Here is a 15675-nt window from a genome sequence, read left to right as displayed (position 1 = left end):
AACACATAGTCCCAGGTTCGAGAACATAGTGTCATCTATGCGAGAGCTGTGGTACCCGGTTTGCTCGGGGGCTCCCATGAGTTGCGTTAAGGGCTCGGTTCTGAAGCCCACACGGTGCAAGTCTTTTAGGGACGCTTGGCCACGTGCTGGTTGCCCACCTCTGCAAAGCATGGCAATTTCACTCTGTAAGGGTTCGTCCCACTGGGGACACAAATTTCGTTCACACTTTCGCCCCTGAGCCTAGTGGCAGAGGCAAAAGCTGGGTCATTTCAGGGGATTCTCCACCGAATTTTTGGAGAGGTGCCTGCCTTTGACTTGAAGCGCCACACAAGCTCCACACAAGCTTGGCCCTCAGGCCCAGGGCAGATTGTGGTGTCTCCACCCTCATACCATGAACCATCTCTTAAGGAACGGGATCCCTTTGATATCAGCTCTCGGAGCCAAGGTCTCCTGAGAGTGCTCCTTTAGTAACCAGAAGCTATCCCTCATGTGGGACACATGAGGCGGTTTCTTTTGAACCTTCCAAACACAGACACTCTATCTATTTGGTCTTTGGAAGCTGAGTGAAGCTAACCAAGTGGGCCAAGTCCCACGGGCGATAAGAGGCTCATGCCTCTCCACAGAGGTCATGATGAAACATGTTGGTCCCAGAAGGAGTGCAGAAGTCCGTTATGGGCTATAGGATAGAAACGTGATGCATGCTGATAGAAATCCCTGGAGTGCTCCCATACTGAAACTGTCATGCACTGGGTGGTTTCTACTACATCACCGAACCGCATGTAGCGGTAACGGACATGTGCCCCTGCGCCTGGCAGTGTGTGAGAAGCCACGTGCTCAGCAAAACCTTACTGATGGCCTGGCAAATGTGTCCCCCTTATTGGACATGGGTATGTGCCCTTCCAGCTGTGTGAAAAGTAGGTTACACACTTAGCCCTTGCTGGATTTGGAGTTTGGCCATGAGGTCAAGACAAGGAGCCACTTATCTCGGAGACCTGGAAAGAGCAATTTCGCAGAGGTGCCTTAATGCTGCCATGAGGTCTGTGTTCCATATTCGAAATGGAATAAAAGAAGCCTTGGCCGGAGGCACGAGCAGGCTCATCCCAGACGGCATGTGCACCTGCAACTGACGAGCTGGAGGAAAACAATGTGGTACCCCACAATTCTTTCGGGATTGGCCAGTTCTCATCCAGCTAGTTCCAAGCGGGTTCTGAAAGGTTTGCGCACCTTTTCTCAACACGCCAAGCACAAGTGTGTGCAAACAAACAGTGCTTCGCTCCGTGTTTCTCAAGGTGCTATGGAATGACAGCCCTGCAGACTGCACAGGAAGGGAGTTTCTCCCAGGGTAAAGGGGATGTGTACCTGACAGGCTAGATGAAGAACATTTCCTATGCAGTGGTCCTTCAGTGTATTGGGAACGGTAGCGAGGTCGGGCCAGCACATAGTGTCTTTGGTGCCAGATACTGTCTGGCACTGTGGTGCATCGGCACCCTGAAAACACTTTGCTAGCATAGAGCCTCATACAGAGGCTAGCAGGAGAAAACAGGTGGACGCACATCACAAAGAAACCCTGCAGACTTCCGATACCAAGCCCAGTGGAGACGGATGGGTCTGCGAGCGTTTCGCCCAAGAGGGTTCCTTCAGCACTGGAGGTTATAACCAGGGCAGTGGCACCCGCGGTGAAGAGTGCTGTGAGTGAAAACGTATCGTTTTACATGCTTCTTGGAATTGCAGTGTAGCAAAGGGTGCTCAGGTGGACGGGACGAGAAAGGCTTCCCAAAACAAGTTGCAGGGTGCTGCTCCTGCATGGAATTCCGGGGTCTGTGTATTGCTGTGTGCGAGAAAGAAATCCTGGATTGGTGTTTGTTCCTTGACTGCGGAAAGTCCTTGGAGTGAGGCTTGAGGTGACCTGTGTTCACGCAGATCACTTCCGACCACAGGAGGGAACACTGCAAACACTTCTTGCCACTGTGGCCTCAAGCCCACTGCAAAGGCGGCCTTTCCCCTGGTAAGGGAGACGAGTTGCTCCCCTGCTCGGAAATGCTCATGACTGAGGTTGGCCGGGCGGACGCATGGGTATACCATGTGGCTTTCCCCGAAGGAACCACACACTCCTTGGTTCGAGAACATAGTGTCATCTAGGCGAGAACTGTGGGACCCGGCTTGCACAGGGGCTCAAATAACGTGCGCTAAGGGCTTGGCTCTGAAGCCCACACGGTGCAAACGCTTTCAGAGGCACTTGGCCATGTGCTAGTGGCCCACCTCTGCAAAGTACGGCAATGTCACTCTGTAGGAGGTCGTCCCACGGGGAACACAAGTTACGTCCACACGTTTGCCCCTGAGCCTAATGGCCGAGGTAAAAGATTTGTCATTTCAGAGGCTTCTCCACGGAGTTTTTGTAGCGGCGTCTCCCTCTGACTTGTAGCTCCACAGAAGCACGGACCTCAGGCCAAGGGCAGCTTGTGCTTTCTCCACCCTCATACCATGAAGAATTTCCTAAGGAACGGGATCCCTTTGATGTCAGCTCTCGGAACCAAGGTTTCCCCACAGTGCTCCTTTAGTGACCAGAAGCTGTCCCTCTTGTGGGACACATGAAGCGATTACTTTTGAAACTTCCCTACACAGACACTCGATCTCTTTGGTCTTTAGACGCTGAGAGAAGCTAACAAAGTGGGCTCAAGTTCCACGGGCGAAACGAGGCTCATGCCTCTCCACAGAGGGCATGTAGGAACGTGTCGCTCCGAGAAGGAATGCAGAAGTCCGTTATGGGCTAGAGGATAGAAACGTGATGCACGCTAATAAAAATGCCTGCAGTGGTCCCATACTGAATGTGTCATCCACCGGGTGGTTTCATCTACATAACCGAACCGCACGTATCGGTAACGGGCATGTGGCCCTGCGTCTGGCAGGGTGTGTGAAGCCACGTGTCTGGCAAAACCTTACTGATGGCCTGGTAAATATATGGCCCTGATGGGAAATGGTTATGTGCCCGTCTAGCTAGGTGAAAGTTGTGTTACGCCCCTTGCCCTTTCTGGATTTGGAGTTTTGCCACGGAGTTCAAGACAAGGAGCCAATTATTTTGGAGACGTGGAAATAGCACTTTCGCAGAGCTGCCTTCATGCTGCCCCGATCTCTGTGTTCCGTATTCGAAATGGAGTACGGAAGCCATGGGCGGAAAGCACGGCCAGGCTGGCCCCACACGGGGTGTGCACGTGCAACTGCCGAGCTAGAGGAGAGCAATGTGATACCCACAATTCTTTGGGGAAGGCTAGCTCTCATCCAGCTTCTTCCAAGCAGGTTCTGAAAGGTTTGCGCCCCTTTTCTCAACCCACCAACCGCGATCTCGTTCTCACCGTGCTACGCTCTGTGTTTCTCAAGGTGATTTGGAATGACAGCCTTTCAGACTGCAGAGGAAGGGAGTTTCTAACAGGGGAAATGAGATGTGTAACTGACAGGCTAGATGAAGGGAATTTCCTATGCAGTTGTCATTCAGTGTACTGGGAACAAGACCCAGGTCGGTAGAGCAACTAGTGTCTTTGTTCCCAGACATCATCTGGCACTGTGGTGCACCGGATCCCTTAAAACGCTTGGCTAACGTAGAGTCATATAAAAAGAACAGCAGTAGCAAGCAGGTTGACGCACATCACAAGGAAGATGTTCAGATTTCCAGTACCAGCCCTGTGGAGACGGACGGGTCTGCAAGCGTTTCGCCCAAGAGAGTTCCTTCAACACCAGCGGTCATTCCAAGTGCAGGGACGCCTGCGGTGAAGACTGCTGTGAGTGAGAAGCGTATCATTGGTACATGATTCGTGGAAGTGGATGTGGCAAAGGGTGCTCAGGTGGACGGGACGGGGAAGCTTTCCCACAACAAGTAGAAGGGTGCTACTGCTACATGGAATTCGGGGATTTGTTCATTGCTGTGTGCAAGAAAGAAATCCCGGGTTCCTGTTTGTCCCTTGAGTGTGGGAAGCCCTTATCGAGTGAGGCTTGAGGTGGCCGGTGTTCCCACAAACCGGTTCCGATCACAGGAGGGAACATCGCAAACACTTCTTGGCACAGTGGCCGCAAGTCCATTGCAAAGGAGGCCTTTGCCGAGGCATGGGAAACGAGTTGCCACCCAGCTCAGAAAAGCTCATGACGAGGTGGGCTGGACTTAAGCACGGGTATACCATGTTGCTTTCCCTGCAGGAAACACATAGTCCCAGGTTCGAGAACATAGTGTCATCTATGCGAGAGCTGTGGTACCCGGTTTGCTCGGGGGCTCCCATGAGTTGCGTTAAGGGCTCGGTTCTGAAGCCCACACGGTGCAAGTCTTTTAGGGACGCTTGGCCACGTGCTGGTTGCCCACCTCTGCAAAGCATGGCAATTTCACTCTGTAAGGGTTCGTCCCACTGGGGACACAAATTTCGTTCACACTTTCGCCCCTGAGCCTAGTGGCAGAGGCAAAAGCTGGGTCATTTCAGGGGATTCTCCACCGAATTTTTGGAGAGGTGCCTGCCTTTGACTTGAAGCGCCACACAAGCTCCACACAAGCTTGGCCCTCAGGCCCAGGGCAGATTGTGGTGTCTCCACCCTCATACCATGAACAATCTCTTAAGGAACGGGATCCCTTTGATATCAGCTCTCGGAGCCAAGGTCTCCTGAGAGTGCTCCTTTAGTAACCAGAAGCTATCCCTCATGTGGGACACATGAGGCGGTTTCTTTTGAACCTTCCAAACACAGACACTCTATCTATTTGGTCTTTGGAAGCTGAGTGAAGCTAACCAAGTGGGCCAAGTCCCACGGGCGATAAGAGGCTCATGCCTCTCCACAGAGGTCATGATGAAACATGTTGGTCCCAGAAGGAGTGCAGAAGTCCGTTATGGGCTATAGGATAGAAACGTGATGCATGCTGATAGAAATCCCTGGAGTGCTCCCATACTGAAACTGTCATGCACTGGGTGGTTTCTACTACATCACCGAACCGCATGTAGCGGTAACGGACATGTGCCCCTGCGCCTGGCAGTGTGTGAGAAGCCACGTGCTCAGCAAAACCTTACTGATGGCCTGGCAAATGTGTCCCCCTTATTGGACATGGGTATGTGCCCTTCCAGCTGTGTGAAAAGTAGGTTACACACTTAGCCCTTGCTGGATTTGGAGTTTGGCCATGAGGTCAAGACAAGGAGCCACTTATCTCGGAGACCTGGAAAGAGCAATTTCGCAGAGGTGCCTTAATGCTGCCATGAGGTCTGTGTTCCATATTCGAAATGGAATAAAAGAAGCCTTGGCCGGAGGCACGAGCAGGCTCGTCCCAGACGGCATGTGCACCTGCAACTGACGAGCTGGAGGAAAACAATGTGGTACCCCACAATTCTTTCGGGATTGGCCAGTTCTCATCCAGCTAGTTCCAAGCGGGTTCTGAAAGGTTTGCGCACCTTTTCTCAACACGCCAAGCACAAGTGTGTGCAAACAAACAGTGCTTCGCTCCGTGTTTCTCAAGGTGCTATGGAATGACAGCCCTGCAGACTGCACAGGAAGGGAGTTTCTCCCAGGGTAAAGGGGATGTGTACCTGACAGGCTAGATGAAGAACATTTCCTATGCAGTGGTCCTTCAGTGTATTGGGAACGGTAGCGAGGTCGGGCCAGCACATAGTGTCTTTGGTGCCAGATACTGTCTGGCACTGTGGTGCATCGGCACCCTGAAAACACTTTGCTAGCATAGAGCCTCATACAGAGGCTAGCAGGAGAAAACAGGTGGACGCACATCACAAAGAAACCCTGCAGACTTCCGATACCAAGCCCAGTGGAGACGGATGGGTCTGCGAGCGTTTCGCCCAAGAGGGTTCCTTCAGCACTGGAGGTTATAACCAGGGCAGTGGCACCCGCGGTGAAGAGTGCTGTGAGTGAAAACGTATCGTTTTACATGCTTCTTGGAATTGCAGTGTAGCAAAGGGTGCTCAGGTGGACGGGACGAGAAAGGCTTCCCAAAACAAGTTGCAGGGTGCTGCTCCTGCATGGAATTCCGGGGTCTGTGTATTGCTGTGTGCGAGAAAGAAATCCTGGATTGGTGTTTGTTCCTTGACTGCGGAAAGTCCTTGGAGTGAGGCTTGAGGTGACCTGTGTACACGCAGATCACTTCCGACCACAGGAGGGAACACTGCAAACACTTCTTGCCACTGTGGCCTCAAGCCCACTGCAAAGGCGGCCTTTCCCCTGGTAAGGGAGACGAGTTGCTCCCCTGCTCGGAAATGCTCATGACTGAGGTTGGCCGGGCGGACGCATGGGTATACCATGTGGCTTTCCCCGAAGGAACCACACACTCCTTGGTTCGAGAACATAGTGTCATCTAGGCGAGAACTGTGGGACCCGGCTTGCACAGGGGCTCAAATAACGTGCGCTAAGGGCTTGGCTCTGAAGCCCACACGGTGCAAACGCTTTCAGAGGCACTTGGCCATGTGCTAGTGGCCCACCTCTGCAAAGTACGGCAATGTCACTCTGTAGGAGGTCGTCCCACGGGGAACACAAGTTACGTCCACACGTTTGCCCCTGAGCCTAATGGCCGAGGTAGAAGATTTGTCATTTCAGAGGCTTCTCCACGGAGTTTTTGTAGCGGCGTCTCCCTCTGACTTGTAGCTCCACAGAAGCACGGACCTCAGGCCAAGGGCAGCTTGTGCTTTCTCCACCCTCATACCATGAAGAATTTCCTAAGGAACGGGATCCCTTTGATGTCAGCTCTCGGAACCAAGGTTTCCCCACAGTGCTCCTTTAGTGACCAGAAGCTGTCCCTCTTGTGGGACACATGAAGCGATTACTTTTGAAACTTCCCTACACAGACACTCGATCTCTTTGGTCTTTAGACGCTGAGAGAAGCTAACAAAGTGGGCTCAAGTTCCACGGGCGAAACGAGGCTCATGCCTCTCCACAGAGGGCATGTAGGAACGTGTCGCTCCGAGAAGGAATGCAGAAGTCCGTTATGGGCTAGAGGATAGAAACGTGATGCACGCTAATAAAAATGCCTGCAGTGGTCCCATACTGAATGTGTCATCCACCGGGTGGTTTCATCTACATAACCGAACCGCACGTATCGGTAACGGGCATGTGGCCCTGCGTCTGGCAGGGTGTGTGAAGCCACGTGTCTGGCAAAACCTTACTGATGGCCTGGTAAATATATGGCCCTGATGGGAAATGGTTATGTGCCCGTCTAGCTAGGTGAAAGTTGTGTTACGCCCCTTGCCCTTTCTGGATTTGGAGTTTTGCCACGGAGTTCAAGACAAGGAGCCAATTATTTTGGAGACGTGGAAATAGCACTTTCGCAGAGCTGCCTTCATGCTGCCCCGATCTCTGTGTTCCGTATTCGAAATGGAGTACAGAAGCCATGGGCGGAAAGCACGGCCAGGCTGGCCCCACACGGGGTGTGCACGTGCAACTGCCGAGCTAGAGGAGAGCAATGTGATACCCACAATTCTTTGGGGAAGGCTAGCTCTCATCCAGCTTCTTCCAAGCAGGTTCTGAAAGGTTTGCGCCCCTTTTCTCAACCCACCAACCGCGATCTCGTTCTCACCGTGCTACGCTCTGTGTTTCTCAAGGTGATTTGGAACGACAGCCTTTCAGACTGCAGAGGAAGGGAGTTTCTAACAGGGGAAATGAGATGTGTAACTGACAGGCTAGATGAAGGGAATTTCCTATGCAGTTGTCATTCAGTGTACTGGGAACAAGACCCAGGTCGGTAGAGCAACTAGTGTCTTTGTTCCCAGACATCATCTGGCACTGTGGTGCACCGGATCCCTTAAAACGCTTGGCTAACGTAGAGTCATATAAAAAGAACAGCAGTAGCAAGCAGGTTGACGCACATCACAAGGAAGATGTTCAGATTTCCAGTACCAGCCCTGTGGAGACGGACGGGTCTGCAAGCGTTTCGCCCAAGAGAGTTCCTTCAACACCAGCGGTCATTCCAAGTGCAGGGACGCCTGCGGTGAAGACTGCTGTGAGTGAGAAGCGTATCATTGGTACATGATTCGTGGAAGTGGATGTGGCAAAGGGTGCTCAGGTGGACGGGACGGGGAAGCTTTCCCACAACAAGTAGAAGGGTGCTACTGCTACATGGAATTCGGGGATTTGTTCATTGCTGTGTGCAAGAAAGAAATCCCGGGTTCCTGTTTGTCCCTTGAGTGTGGGAAGCCCTTATCGAGTGAGGCTTGAGGTGGCCGGTGTTCCCACAAACCGGTTCCGATCACAGGAGGGAACATCGCAAACACTTCTTGGCACAGTGGCCGCAAGTCCATTGCAAAGGAGGCCTTTGCCGAGGCATGGGAAACGAGTTGCCACCCAGCTCAGAAAAGCTCATGACGAGGTGGGCTGGACTTAAGCACGGGTATACCATGTTGCTTTCCCTGCAGGAAACACATAGTCCCAGGTTCGAGAACATAGTGTCATCTATGCGAGAGCTGTGGTACCCGGTTTGCTCGGGGGCTCCCATGAGTTGCGTTAAGGGCTCGGTTCTGAAGCCCACACGGTGCAAGTCTTTTAGGGACGCTTGGCCACGTGCTGGTTGCCCACCTCTGCAAAGCATGGCAATTTCACTCTGTAAGGGTTCGTCCCACTGGGGACACAAATTTCGTTCACACTTTCGCCCCTGAGCCTAGTGGCAGAGGCAAAAGCTGGGTCATTTCAGGGGATTCTCCACCGAATTTTTGGAGAGGTGCCTGCCTTTGACTTGAAGCGCCACACAAGCTCCACACAAGCTTGGCCCTCAGGCCCAGGGCAGATTGTGGTGTCTCCACCCTCATACCATGAACAATCTCTTAAGGAACGGGATCCCTTTGATATCAGCTCTCGGAGCCAAGGTCTCCTGAGAGTGCTCCTTTAGTAACCAGAAGCTATCCCTCATGTGGGACACATGAGGCGGTTTCTTTTGAACCTTCCAAACACAGACACTCTATCTATTTGGTCTTTGGAAGCTGAGTGAAGCTAACCAAGTGGGCCAAGTCCCACGGGCGATAAGAGGCTCATGCCTCTCCACAGAGGTCATGATGAAACATGTTGGTCCCAGAAGGAGTGCAGAAGTCCGTTATGGGCTATAGGATAGAAACGTGATGCATGCTGATAGAAATCCCTGGAGTGCTCCCATACTGAAACTGTCATGCACTGGGTGGTTTCTACTACATCACCGAACCGCATGTAGCGGTAACGGACATGTGCCCCTGCGCCTGGCAGTGTGTGAGAAGCCACGTGCTCAGCAAAACCTTACTGATGGCCTGGCAAATGTGTCCCCCTTATTGGACATGGGTATGTGCCCTTCCAGCTGTGTGAAAAGTAGGTTACACACTTAGCCCTTGCTGGATTTGGAGTTTGGCCATGAGGTCAAGACAAGGAGCCACTTATCTCGGAGACCTGGAAAGAGCAATTTCGCAGAGGTGCCTTAATGCTGCCATGAGGTCTGTGTTCCATATTCGAAATGGAATAAAAGAAGCCTTGGCCGGAGGCACGAGCAGGCTCGTCCCAGACGGCATGTGCACCTGCAACTGACGAGCTGGAGGAAAACAATGTGGTACCCCACAATTCTTTCGGGATTGGCCAGTTCTCATCCAGCTAGTTCCAAGCGGGTTCTGAAAGGTTTGCGCACCTTTTCTCAACACGCCAAGCACAAGTGTGTGCAAACAAACAGTGCTTCGCTCCGTGTTTCTCAAGGTGCTATGGAATGACAGCCCTGCAGACTGCACAGGAAGGGAGTTTCTCCCAGGGTAAAGGGGATGTGTACCTGACAGGCTAGATGAAGAACATTTCCTATGCAGTGGTCCTTCAGTGTATTGGGAACGGTAGCGAGGTCGGGCCAGCACATAGTGTCTTTGGTGCCAGATACTGTCTGGCACTGTGGTGCATCGGCACCCTGAAAACACTTTGCTAGCATAGAGCCTCATACAGAGGCTAGCAGGAGAAAACAGGTGGACGCACATCACAAAGAAACCCTGCAGACTTCCGATACCAAGCCCAGTGGAGACGGATGGGTCTGCGAGCGTTTCGCCCAAGAGGGTTCCTTCAGCACTGGAGGTTATAACCAGGGCAGTGGCACCCGCGGTGAAGAGTGCTGTGAGTGAAAACGTATCGTTTTACATGCTTCTTGGAATTGCAGTGTAGCAAAGGGTGCTCAGGTGGACGGGACGAGAAAGGCTTCCCAAAACAAGTTGCAGGGTGCTGCTCCTGCATGGAATTCCGGGGTCTGTGTATTGCTGTGTGCGAGAAAGAAATCCTGGATTGGTGTTTGTTCCTTGACTGCGGAAAGTCCTTGGAGTGAGGCTTGAGGTGACCTGTGTTCACGCAGATCACTTCCGACCACAGGAGGGAACACTGCAAACACTTCTTGCCACTGTGGCCTCAAGCCCACTGCAAAGGCGGCCTTTCCCCTGGTAAGGGAGACGAGTTGCTCCCCTGCTCGGAAATGCTCATGACTGAGGTTGGCCGGGCGGACGCATGGGTATACCATGTGGCTTTCCCCGAAGGAACCACACACTCCTTGGTTCGAGAACATAGTGTCATCTAGGCGAGAACTGTGGGACCCGGCTTGCACAGGGGCTCAAATAACGTGCGCTAAGGGCTTGGCTCTGAAGCCCACACGGTGCAAACGCTTTCAGAGGCACTTGGCCATGTGCTAGTGGCCCACCTCTGCAAAGTACGGCAATGTCACTCTGTAGGAGGTCGTCCCACGGGGAACACAAGTTACGTCCACACGTTTGCCCCTGAGCCTAATGGCCGAGGTAGAAGATTTGTCATTTCAGAGGCTTCTCCACGGAGTTTTTGTAGCGGCGTCTCCCTCTGACTTGTAGCTCCACAGAAGCACGGACCTCAGGCCAAGGGCAGCTTGTGCTTTCTCCACCCTCATACCATGAAGAATTTCCTAAGGAACGGGATCCCTTTGATGTCAGCTCTCGGAACCAAGGTTTCCCCACAGTGCTCCTTTAGTGACCAGAAGCTGTCCCTCTTGTGGGACACATGAAGCGATTACTTTTGAAACTTCCCTACACAGACACTCGATCTCTTTGGTCTTTAGACGCTGAGAGAAGCTAACAAAGTGGGCTCAAGTTCCACGGGCGAAACGAGGCTCATGCCTCTCCACAGAGGGCATGTAGGAACGTGTCGCTCCGAGAAGGAATGCAGAAGTCCGTTATGGGCTAGAGGATAGAAACGTGATGCACGCTAATAAAAATGCCTGCAGTGGTCCCATACTGAATGTGTCATCCACCGGGTGGTTTCATCTACATAACCGAACCGCACGTATCGGTAACGGGCATGTGGCCCTGCGTCTGGCAGGGTGTGTGAAGCCACGTGTCTGGCAAAACCTTACTGATGGCCTGGTAAATATATGGCCCTGATGGGAAATGGTTATGTGCCCGTCTAGCTAGGTGAAAGTTGTGTTACGCCCCTTGCCCTTTCTGGATTTGGAGTTTTGCCACGGAGTTCAAGACAAGGAGCCAATTATTTTGGAGACGTGGAAATAGCACTTTCGCAGAGCTGCCTTCATGCTGCCCCGATCTCTGTGTTCCGTATTCGAAATGGAGTACAGAAGCCATGGGCGGAAAGCACGGCCAGGCTGGCCCCACACGGGGTGTGCACGTGCAACTGCCGAGCTAGAGGAGAGCAATGTGATACCCACAATTCTTTGGGGAAGGCTAGCTCTCATCCAGCTTCTTCCAAGCAGGTTCTGAAAGGTTTGCGCCCCTTTTCTCAACCCACCAACCGCGATCTCGTTCTCACCGTGCTACGCTCTGTGTTTCTCAAGGTGATTTGGAATGACAGCCTTTCAGACTGCAGAGGAAGGGAGTTTCTAACAGGGGAAATGAGATGTGTAACTGACAGGCTAGATGAAGGGAATTTCCTATGCAGTTGTCATTCAGTGTACTGGGAACAAGACCCAGGTCGGTAGAGCAACTAGTGTCTTTGTTCCCAGACATCATCTGGCACTGTGGTGCACCGGATCCCTTAAAACGCTTGGCTAACGTAGAGTCATATAAAAAGAACAGCAGTAGCAAGCAGGTTGACGCACATCACAAGGAAGATGTTCAGATTTCCAGTACCAGCCCTGTGGAGACGGACGGGTCTGCAAGCGTTTCGCCCAAGAGAGTTCCTTCAACACCAGCGGTCATTCCAAGTGCAGGGACGCCTGCGGTGAAGACTGCTGTGAGTGAGAAGCGTATCATTGGTACATGATTCGTGGAAGTGGATGTGGCAAAGGGTGCTCAGGTGGACGGGACGGGGAAGCTTTCCCACAACAAGTAGAAGGGTGCTACTGCTACATGGAATTCGGGGATTTGTTCATTGCTGTGTGCAAGAAAGAAATCCCGGGTTCCTGTTTGTCCCTTGAGTGTGGGAAGCCCTTATCGAGTGAGGCTTGAGGTGGCCGGTGTTCCCACAAACCGGTTCCGATCACAGGAGGGAACATCGCAAACACTTCTTGGCACAGTGGCCGCAAGTCCATTGCAAAGGAGGCCTTTGCCGAGGCATGGGAAACGAGTTGCCACCCAGCTCAGAAAAGCTCATGACGAGGTGGGCTGGACTTAAGCACGGGTATACCATGTTGCTTTCCCTGCAGGAAACACATAGTCCCAGGTTCGAGAACATAGTGTCATCTATGCGAGAGCTGTGGTACCCGGTTTGCTCGGGGGCTCCCATGAGTTGCGTTAAGGGCTCGGTTCTGAAGCCCACACGGTGCAAGTCTTTTAGGGACGCTTGGCCACGTGCTGGTTGCCCACCTCTGCAAAGCATGGCAATTTCACTCTGTAAGGGTTCGTCCCACTGGGGACACAAATTTCGTTCACACTTTCGCCCCTGAGCCTAGTGGCAGAGGCAAAAGCTGGGTCATTTCAGGGGATTCTCCACCGAATTTTTGGAGAGGTGCCTGCCTTTGACTTGAAGCGCCACACAAGCTCCACACAAGCTTGGCCCTCAGGCCCAGGGCAGATTGTGGTGTCTCCACCCTCATACCATGAACAATCTCTTAAGGAACGGGATCCCTTTGATATCAGCTCTCGGAGCCAAGGTCTCCTGAGAGTGCTCCTTTAGTAACCAGAAGCTATCCCTCATGTGGGACACATGAGGCGGTTTCTTTTGAACCTTCCAAACACAGACACTCTATCTATTTGGTCTTTGGAAGCTGAGTGAAGCTAACCAAGTGGGCCAAGCCCCACGGGCGATAAGAGGCTCATGCCTCTCCACAGAGGTCATGATGAAACATGTTGGTCCCAGAAGGAGTGCAGAAGTCCGTTATGGGCTATAGGATAGAAACGTGATGCATGCTGATAGAAATCCCTGGAGTGCTCCCATACTGAAACTGTCATGCACTGGGTGGTTTCTACTACATCACCGAACCGCATGTAGCGGTAACGGACATGTGCCCCTGCGCCTGGCAGTGTGTGAGAAGCCACGTGCTCAGCAAAACCTTACTGATGGCCTGGCAAATGTGTCCCCCTTATTGGACATGGGTATGTGCCCTTCCAGCTGTGTGAAAAGTAGGTTACACACTTAGCCCTTGCTGGATTTGGAGTTTGGCCATGAGGTCAAGACAAGGAGCCACTTATCTCGGAGACCTGGAAAGAGCAATTTCGCAGAGGTGCCTTAATGCTGCCATGAGGTCTGTGTTCCATATTCGAAATGGAATAAAAGAAGCCTTGGCCGGAGGCACGAGCAGGCTCGTCCCAGACGGCATGTGCACCTGCAACTGACGAGCTGGAGGAAAACAATGTGGTACCCCACAATTCTTTCGGGATTGGCCAGTTCTCATCCAGCTAGTTCCAAGCGGGTTCTGAAAGGTTTGCGCACCTTTTCTCAACACGCCAAGCACAAGTGCGTGCAAACAAACAGTGCTTCGCTCCGTGTTTCTCAAGGTGCTATGGAATGACAGCCCTGCAGACTGCACAGGAAGGGAGTTTCTCCCAGGGTAAAGGGGATGTGTACCTGACAGGCTAGATGAAGAACATTTCCTATGCAGTGGTCCTTCAGTGTATTGGGAACGGTAGCGAGGTCGGGCCAGCACATAGTGTCTTTGGTGCCAGATACTGTCTGGCACTGTGCTGCATCGGCACCCTGAAAACACTTTGCTAGCATAGAGCCTCATACAGAGGCTAGCAGGAGAAAACAGGTGGACGCACATCACAAAGAAACCCTGCAGACTTCCGATACCAAGCCCAGTGGAGACGGATGGGTCTGCGAGCGTTTCGCCCAAGAGGGTTCCTTCAGCACTGGAGGTTATAACCAGGGCAGTGGCACCCGCGGTGAAGAGCGCTGTGAGTGAAAACGTATCGTTTTACATGCTTCTTGGAATTGCAGTGTAGCAAAGGGTGCTCAGGTGGACGGGACGAGAAAGGCTTCCCAAAACAAGTTGCAGGGTGCTGCTCCTGCATGGAATTCCGGGGTCTGTGTATTGCTGTGTGCGAGAAAGAAATCCTGGATTGGTGTTTGTTCCTTGACTGCGGAAAGTCCTTGGAGTGAGGCTTGAGGTGACCTGTGTTCACGCAGATCACTTCCGACCACAGGAGGGAACACTGCAAACACTTCTTGCCACTGTGGCCTCAAGCCCACTGCAAAGGCGGCCTTTCCCCTGGTAAGGGAGACGAGTTGCTCCCCTGCTCGGAAATGCTCATGACTGAGGTTGGCCGGGCGGACGCATGGGTATACCATGTGGCTTTCCCCGAAGGAACCACACACTCCTTGGTTCGAGAACATAGTGTCATCTAGGCGAGAACTGTGGGACCCGGCTTGCACAGGGGCTCAAATAACGTGCGCTAAGGGCTTGGCTCTGAAGCCCACACGGTGCAAACGCTTTCAGAGGCACTTGGCCATGTGCTAGTGGCCCACCTCTGCAAAGTACGGCAATGTCACTCTGTAGGAGGTCGTCCCACGGGGAACACAAGTTACGTCCACACGTTTGCCCCTGAGCCTAATGGCCGAGGTAAAAGATTTGTCATTTCAGAGGCTTCTCCACGGAGTTTTTGTAGCGGCGTCTCCCTCTGACTTGTAGCTCCACAGAAGCACGGACCTCAGGCCAAGGGCAGCTTGTGCTTTCTCCACCCTCATACCATGAAGAATTTCCTAAGGAACGGGATCCCTTTGATGTCAGCTCTCGGAACCAAGGTTTCCCCACAGTGCTCCTTTAGTGACCAGAAGCTGTCCCTCTTGTGGGACACATGAAGCGATTACTTTTGAAACTTCCCTACTCAGACACTCGATCTCTTTGGTCTTTAGACGCTGAGAGAAGCTAACAAAGTGGGCTCAAGTTCCACGGGCGAAACGAGGCTCATGCCTCTCCACAGAGGGCATGTAGGAACGTGTTGCTCCGAGAAGGAATGCAGAAGTCCGTTATGGGCTAGAGGATAGAAACGTGGTGCACGCTAATAAAAATGCCTGCAGTGGTCCCATACTGAATGTGTCATCCACCGGGTGGTTTCATCTACATAACCGAACCGCACGTATCGGTAACGGGCATGTGGCCCTGCGTCTGGCAGGGTGTGTGAAGCCACGTGTCTGGCAAAACCTTACTGATGGCCTGGTAAATATATGGCCCTGATGGGAAATGGTTATGTGCCCGTCTAGCTAGGTGAAAGTTGTGTTACGCCCCTTGCCCTTTCTGGATTTGGAGTTTTGCCACGGAGTTCAAGACAAGGAGCCAATTGTTTTGGAGACGTGGAAATAGCACTTTCGCAGAGCTGCCTT

Source organism: Eubalaena glacialis, chromosome X, assembly GCF_028564815.1.
Source record: "Eubalaena glacialis isolate mEubGla1 chromosome X, mEubGla1.1.hap2.+ XY, whole genome shotgun sequence".
Classification (NCBI taxonomy): Eukaryota; Metazoa; Chordata; class Mammalia; order Artiodactyla; family Balaenidae; genus Eubalaena; species Eubalaena glacialis.
Note: the sequence above shows the minus strand (reverse complement) of the source record.